This window comes from Poecilia reticulata, linkage group LG11 (genome assembly GCF_000633615.1).
Source record: "Poecilia reticulata strain Guanapo linkage group LG11, Guppy_female_1.0+MT, whole genome shotgun sequence".
Taxonomy (NCBI): Eukaryota; Metazoa; Chordata; class Actinopteri; order Cyprinodontiformes; family Poeciliidae; genus Poecilia; species Poecilia reticulata.
In genome coordinates, this window is record NC_024341.1 from 10954164 (window position 1) to 10962574 (window position 8411).

At 39.4% G+C, this 8411-nt stretch overlaps 1 long non-coding RNA gene across 1 annotated transcript; it reads left to right on the forward strand.

Annotated features, from left to right (window-relative positions):
* Positions 1-270: 270 nt before the first annotated feature.
* Positions 271-2683, forward strand: LOC103472234 (uncharacterized). Its single transcript, XR_534827.1, has 3 exons — positions 271-405; positions 1366-1459; positions 2488-2683. It is a non-coding gene; the product is annotated as an uncharacterized LOC103472234 (long non-coding RNA).
* Positions 2684-8411: the final 5728 nt, after the last annotated feature.

The window sequence follows — 8411 nt, forward strand, 5'->3', positions numbered from 1 at the left end:
GCCATCTTCCTCTGTGCCAGATACATTTATTATAATCATACTCATATTGTTAATTCCATGTCTGATTCTAAATTTCTTTATCTTTTTTTATGTTTCTGAATTATTCTGCTTCAAACTATTTGTCAGGTAGTTTGATTTCATTGCCCTCAACTGAGTCTCTATCCACTATCATGTTACTGTAAACTACTGTAGCTTTGCTTGAGGCTGGAAGTGATGACTTTTGCGTTGTCCTGCGCAGTAGCCACCCGCCTGAACAGCCTCACTTTCCCATAATTCCCCGGTGTGAGAGAACCAGTCATCACGGAGCAGCACACAGCAACAGAGCTAACATGTCAGACAAGAAGCAGACCGTAGACTTGGGCTTATTGGAGGAAGACGACGAGTTTGAAGAATTCCCAGCTGAGGGTAAATATTTTGCGTGTTTTGTGAATATATAAGGTGCTTATTTAACTTTGAACAGGATATCCACAGCCCTAAAATTTTCGCTGCGAGGCCGCGCGCAGTGACTCAGCTAGGCTAGCCACGTTAGCATTTGCTAGCTAACCGAAAAGAAACAAAACAAAACATTCCACTGAAACCTGAATTATTTAACCACAATAATCAAATATTTCAGCATGTTGTCTCTGGACTGTATCGGAAAACTTGCAAGTAATGTTTCTCTGCTATACCACTTCTCATTTTTACTGTACAAGCTGTAGCTCATCGCAGCTAGCAGTGTGTCGCAACTGTATCATAAAACGAGACACAGTTTGCGTTAAAATATGTAAAGGTTGTGAACTTAAACAGAAAAATTGCCTTATTTGTTACATACTGTACATACATTTTCAGCAAATGTTCGTATACATGCTCTACTTTTAGCCAGAAGGCGTGTTTATGTAGAAAAATGACTCAACCTTTTATAGGCATTAATAGAACATTACAACCTGAAATGAATACACTAAAGATCTTCTTGAATCTTTTTCGACTTAATAATGAAGATATTTTATTATTAACTTTAGTGCTAGTGTCAAATGCAGACACAAAGGATGTGTCTGAATATGACATGAAGCCCTGCTTACACTACCTTTAGCACTTTTGACGTAGGCAATGTTTTTAGCACGTATTGATTAAGCCTGAGCTCACAAATAAATACATTTCATTACATTGATGAAAACAATACATGGTTATTAGTCTGCTACATAATGAAAACATTATGAGCAGTCTGTTTGTTTGATTTAAAATTCAACTTCTCTTACGGTCAGTCGAACATTGTTTTGATCTGCCGAAACTTCAACATTATGCAAGTACTTTGTTTATTGAGAGCTATTTCCTGTTTAACATAGAAATATATAATTGTAACTCGAACTGATCTGCTGTAAATGTCAGATTGGACGGGACTGGATGAAGATGAAGATGCTCATGTTTGGGAAGACAACTGGGATGACGACAACGTAGAAGACGATTTCTCAAATCAGCTGAGGTAATGACTAATGTAGCACTACAAATTATATTAAAGCTCTCAGCTAAGCACAGGAACATACTAAGTTGAACAGTACAGTGGAAATGTTTTTTTTATGCCTCCTGTCTCCCTTCATGAGTGTTAAATTTATTTAACTTGCATTTTAAACCCTCTTCCTCCGGCCCCTGTATGATTCAATTGGACCCTTATGTTTTGCTGTGCAGATGCAATTACAGCTGCAGCTTTTGTTTCACCAATTTATACTATTTTGAAGATGTCTTATCTGGGTTTTATGTAATGGTGCAGATATGAGATATTTGTATTAATGTTACATCAAACAATAATGTAGCCTCATCTTGTATCAAAAACAAGGGTGACATCAGGGTCACAAATATTTTTGTTTACCTCATGTTCTTACTGTTTGTGCAGCCGGCAGTCTTGAACTTTGGGTGGGGCTAATTATGTAGGGGAGGTGATTCTGACTGTCTTGTTTTTAGATTGTGTCTTTTTCTGCTGCTTTTCTTTAGCTCACTTTTCCATTAATGGTATTGTACCATTTCATATTTCATGATTAGTTTTTAATGTCCTAATTATGTCTAAAAATCAGTATATGAAATATAAAAAATATATAAGTTTGATCTAAACAGGATTTATGTTCGGAGAGTTATCTCCGGGTCCGTAATGCTTTGAAGGCGCATATATAATCAATAACTGTTGATAGATAAGTGGCGGCTCTGTTTATGTTTGAGTACACTTGGAACTTAGTAATAGTAATATGCTATTTTATTTAGTTCAATTACAATAGACCCACCATTAAATTGTTTCTTAAAGATATCATTATTGTTTAAGGGCACAGCTGCCATCTGTATGTATAATCATCAAATCCATAGCTGCATGCATTATCTAATATTTATGTAGTTCTTTTTTCTCTCTCTTCCATCTCTTAATGGTTCTTACAATCAATACCAGAGGGTACTTATGCCCCAACCACCCACCAGTAATCATCTCTGATGACTTGATCTTTTCTATTTTCTTTCTCCTTCCTGCAGAGCGGAGCTGGAAAAACATGGTTACAAGATGGAGACGTCATAATGGCTCGCCTGAATTCACTGTTCAGTGATGTTGGACATGGACATTTATATTTGATCATCTCTGGATGGCCGTTCGTCACAAGATGACTTTCAAGGATTATAAGTCGTTTCATTCTTTTTTCTTTTTTTTTGTAATAAAAACTGATGTTTAGGAGGGAAAGTGTTTGAGTTTTTTTTCTGCTAACAAGTTTTACTTCCATTAATACCTGGTTTAATTTTAATCCTAAATTATTTTAACTTATCTTTAAATAGTGGTCAAATTTTTTTTATCGGGTAATAAATCTTTAAGGAATACTAAATAATCAATAGGTTTTTGGTACATACACCATAACTGTGTTGCAGGTATAGAAGAGAACCTTGTTTTGGTTTGTCTTTTGGGGGGGAAGAACAACAACATCTTGAACTGCTAAACTACCCTTTTTACCTCTAAAATTGTTCTTTAACTTTGGCTTACATACATTTCTGAATTCCACTCAGACTGCTGTGCTGCATGAACTGAAATGTATTATTTGGCTTCAGTATTTTTACTGATAACTGTCAGGAGTTGACAGCGTGACAAAGGAGTGAACAAAAAGTGTGAGACAAGAGAAAATTGAGACGTACATAAACTGTGCACACAATCCAAACTAGCGCGTGGATGTGACGCTTTCAGTGGATGCCACACATCCAGAGTCGGTTCCTTAGAGCCAAGCTGCACAACGCCTCCCCCTCTCCTTCCCTTCTCAGCCCCACAGTGCTGAGCCGAGTCCCTGAATGAGAGATTATCCACTGCCGTGTTTGTCAGAGGTAGGGAGGGGGTCTCAGCATGGGGCCTGCCATGCCTGGGCCTGCCCCTTACTGCCAGCCAGGCCCTTCTCTTCCGCTCAACACAGCAGGGACTCTCGTACTGAACCAGAGGCCAATTTAATCCCGCCACACTCCTCCAGTGAAATGATTTCTCTGTGTTTTCAACACTCTTGGTCCAAGAGTCCCAATGAGGTGAAATGGATGCCAGTGAGACCAAAGGCAGTCCGAAGGCCGCTTCCTCTTGAAAAAGATACAGTTTTTACAGCTAATATTTGTTCTGCAGTAATATCTGTACAACACTTGGTGTTTTTCAAAGACTTGTTTCACATGGTAAATATGCAAAATCAAAATGTTAAGCATAAATATATTGTAAAACATTTTATCCTTTTATGTAAGGTAGTCAAGATCATAGCAAAAACCAAATAATTCTGTAGAACAAATGCTATATGAAGGGTTTTTTTGGCGTTAAGTAAAAGACAAAAGTAATTTCTTTAGATCGATTTATTTAGATGTTGTAAATATTTCTATTACCTGGAGCTTCAGTAATCATATGACAGAAGGGAAATCAAGCCTTAACCTCTTAACCTTCAACCCTCAAAAAGCCAAAGTAACAACGGAAAGCTGTTTGTTTAAAAAAAAAAAGATTTTAAATTAATTTCTGCTTAACCAGAACTGGAACCCAATAACAAAATCTCAACTTTAAAAATAGGAGTAGGATAAAATTAAAATTGCCTGTGGATTTTTACACAACATTGAACATACTGTCATTTAAAGTTCTACATTCATCTAGAATTGAATTGAGTCCTTTTGCTAACATTGCAGCAGAATAGAACATCTTCAGACTAGCACAGAGCGAGAGGCAGATTAACTTTGAACAGATTAGCAGCTGATTAGTGGACTAAGAATATTACATTTGTTATCATTTGTGCTTAAGTTGTTTAAATTGTCCTGATCCTGAAAAAAGACATATAAATTATTTACTTAATATGAGATATGAGGTGAGCGCTATTAGAAATAATAAAAGAAACTGGCATATTTGATCTTTCATCAACAAAAAAAAAAAAAGGGTAAACCTTTAGTAGATATTCTAACATTTAGGATCTTACTGTGGGTTTTTATAATTGATGCTTCAGAAATAACCCCAAACCGCATAATCAGATCAATAAAAAGTTACTAATTCAGATTATTACACCCTTATAACAGTCCGCCCAAAAGAGATGATTAAAAAAACGCATCCTCATTTCAGTTCAATTTAAATATACATTATTAATTATAAGGACAAATTCAATAAGTCATGTTAGGCAGGTTTCTCCAAAGAGATCATGTAGAGGATGATTGCTGTGGGCAAGAAGGATCTCCTGTAGCAGTCAGCATTACTTGATCTGAAGAAGCCTCTGACTGAACACGGCTTGTTGATTTATAGCGGACCGGTGAACCAGATGCTCAGAGTTGTCTGAAATGTTTGTTTATATTATTCTATGAAAATTCCTTCTTTGCACAATCATCTCCAGAGGAACAGAATCTGCCTTATTCACCAGCATGTTGAGCTTACTCTAACGCTGCCACCCCGACAGATGACAACAGAAGACATTTCTCTCTCCACCACCGAACCATAGAAGATATGCAGCATGTTGCTTAAAACACAGAACGACTCTACGCTCCCTCACGAAGTGCAGTTTTCTGTAGACGGATTGACTCTTGTGTTTACAATCTGTCGCCCAAGTGAATATTGAGGTGTTTACACGTGCTTAACATGTGTAACAAGCAAAAAATAAACCGATCACTTACGACTAATCTAAGTGATCGGTTAGTTACAGTTACAGTTGTTGAAGCTTTGGTTTCTCCGCTGCTGTCTGCCTTTGTTTCAACAGAGCCAGATTACACCAGATTCTAAGTAACTCACGTTGAGCTATTGAGCACTGAAGGCTGCTCAATTGGAAAAAACGGCAGCTTATATGCTCTGTTTTGCACGTTCAAAGACCGAAAAAGTCTAAGCGTGTTGACAAGCATCTGACAGTCACTTCTATTCTTCAGGGAAAATACCAAATCCCTGTTTACCTTGAGTTATTATCTCAATTATCTGCATATCGCAGCCAAACAGGTCTCTTGAGCACAGAGTCTACGTTGCATGCTCCAGCTGCCGCTGATGTCGTTATTAATGAACGAAATAAAACATTGTGCGGAGGCACGCTGCAGAAAATAAAGCCAAGGTTTGGTGTTTTTGGCTCTGACTTGGTGCAGGTCGCTCAGGTCTGTCTTATGCCTGTGAAACTAAAGAGCCCTGGGCTCAGATGCTCACGCGATTGGGCTGGGAAGTCACTGGAGTGAGAGAAATCGGTAAGTGAGAGGAACAGAGGAGGACCTGTGACCATTTTGTTTGTGCTGAGAGCGTTAAGATTGCTCCCCAGTGTTTGACGCAGTCGAGGGGCCTCGGTGGGCCCCGTCGATATTCAGCCACACAAAGACCACAAAGCCTGTGATTCTTCCGTCCCGTTCAGTCGTGCTCTTAATTTTTGCATCTGTTGTTGTTACACCGTCGTCGGTAACCTGCCTTGAACGAGTCACGGTGACTCTCGTTAAATATGCCTTACACAAATAATAGGCATAAGTTCGATCATTTCCACAAAAAAAAAAAAAAAAAAAAAGAAGTTAAACTTTGCATCGCTGATCTTCTAAAGGCTGCAAACTGATTCTTTTCTTCCAGACTCTTTGACAAGCATTCTCTTATTTGCAAATCGTTTTTTGTTTTTTTTTCTCTTTCCCCTCGGCCCACGCAGTTCTGAGGCCACATGCAAGAGAGCAGCCAATCGAACTGTGGCGAGAACTATTTCATAACACTTCATGTTGGGAGATGGCAGCTCCATTGTTCTCAAGGCCCACAAGCCTGTGGGCGAGAGTCCCTGCCGCGTCTGCACTGTAGAAACACACCAGCCTCTCAGGCTATATTTTCCTTTTTCTTTTCTGCAGAGGCTACTGTGACCGCTTCAGCTCCCTCGGTTCAGTTCTCCCTCTCTCTCTCTGCTTCTCCCTTTTCTCTTCGATCCCTTCAGCGGTGCGACGGGGTGAGGATGAAGCTGTCGTTGCACAGCTAGGAAGCGTGCAGCTGCTACTATAATAGCCATAATTGCACGTTTCTTTTGTTGGGCTGAAAAACAGTGGGGCTACAATACTACTACTAACCCCCCCCCCCAAAAAAAAAAAAAAAAAACACCAAGTAAAGATGGAGGGGTGAGTTTTTTTTTTTTTTTTTTAACTCAGGAGTACATTTACCAGAGAGACTGCCAACCCATTGCAGAATGGCCCACACCTGCATGCTCGCACCCCCGCTAAAGTAAACACAGATAATAAGGTATAATTACTTTAGAAAATAATAACGAGGAGGAACCCTCAAGACCCCCCCACTCCTCTCTTGGTGACAAAGGGCTGCTTGTTTATTGTGGGGGGTGAAACAGCCCCAAAGGACGATGGCGAGTGCCCTATCAAAAGACCTGAGGGCCCTACTGAGAGTCCCTTATAGGACAGCCATCAGTGTCAAGGGGGACTTGGGCTTTTAAGTCTTTTTTTTTTTACGTTAACTGCCTCAATTAGCCAGTATGGACTGACCACAAGCCACTTTTTCTGCTCCATTCATGCTCCAAAAATGATCCTGTGTTGTCTTCTTCGTTGACACGAGATCTGAAGGAACACATGAGAGCAAGATAATAAGATCTGCTGTATCTATTAATTTACATGAGAAAGGAGAAGATGATTTTCACTGTTGATGTTGTTCAAAACAGTTTCGTAGGTTCGGGGTAAACAAATGCTGTTTTGCAGCTCACTGAGTTGAAGAAATAAGGACACAGTATTTACACAAAAATGTGTCATTTCTTTTTACAAAATGATTTAAAATCAATCAATGGAGATAAGCGCAGTACAATCCTGGAGGAAAACTTGTCGGTGGGAGGCTGCAAAGTGTGTGAGACTGATGCAGAGGTTCACAGTCCAGCTGGACAAGGACTTTATAAATATGAAGTAAAAGCAACAATAAAATGTTGTTTTTTTTAAAATCAAATTATCTTAATGCTTTAGAGTCGTCTGAGAAAAACTTTCTGCTTAAATCCCGAGAAGTCTTATCCATCCGACTCGCTCTTTGGCTCTTTAAAAGGACTGAATGATGGACAAACTTTTTTTTTTTTGTTCTCCGCAGTTTTCAAAATGTAACTTTTTAAAACCTTGGTGTGCCTCAATACCGATATCCGGTCCATGTCTGGTGCTTAATAGTGCTCTTCGCACTATAGTTGCTCGTGTGTGCTTACTGTCCATCAGCAACCACAAGAGCTCTGAGTGTTTTGGTAAACCAAAGGTAAACACATTGGGAAACATGCTTATCCACTTACAAGCGGAGGCCACACATATTTTCACAGAAAACCAAGCCAGAGACAGCAGAGGGTTATTTGGTCTAATCTAAAAGACTTAAAAACAAAGGGACACATAAAACCAAGCCTGGTTAATTAGGAGCTAAATCCCAATAAATTCCATTGGTGAACACGTTCTTTCTTATTAGTTCAAGTTTATTGCAGAATATAAAGAGGAAAGCCAGCAATTTGCAATATTTCAGAGAGTTTTTTTTTTTTTCCCCCATGGCACCGTTTATCAAGAAAGCAAAGAGGAGTGAGAAAGTTTCATGTTGCAGCCAAGAATAATCTAGCACATAGATGATCATTAAATATTTAATTGATGTTTTTTTTTTTCCTGCTCCCCCCCCCCCCCAAACTTATGCCTCAGAACAGGCAGTCTTGTCAGACGTGTTTCTCTAATCAGATCTCCAGAACAGATTGTTTGTACCATAGTTTTTGAAGAGATGAAAATGGATATCATGTGTCTGGACATGGGGCTGCACAGTGGCGCAGTTGGTAGAGCTGTTGCCTTGCAGCAAGAAGGTCCAAAAACATGACTGTCAGGTTAATTGGTCTCTCCAAATTGCCCCTAGGTGTGAGTGTGTGTGTTCATGGTTGTTTGTCCTGTGTGTCTCTGTGTTGCCCTGCGACAGACTGGCGACCTGTCCAGGGTGAACCCCGCCTCTCGCCCGGAATGTTAGCTGGAGATAGGCACCAGCA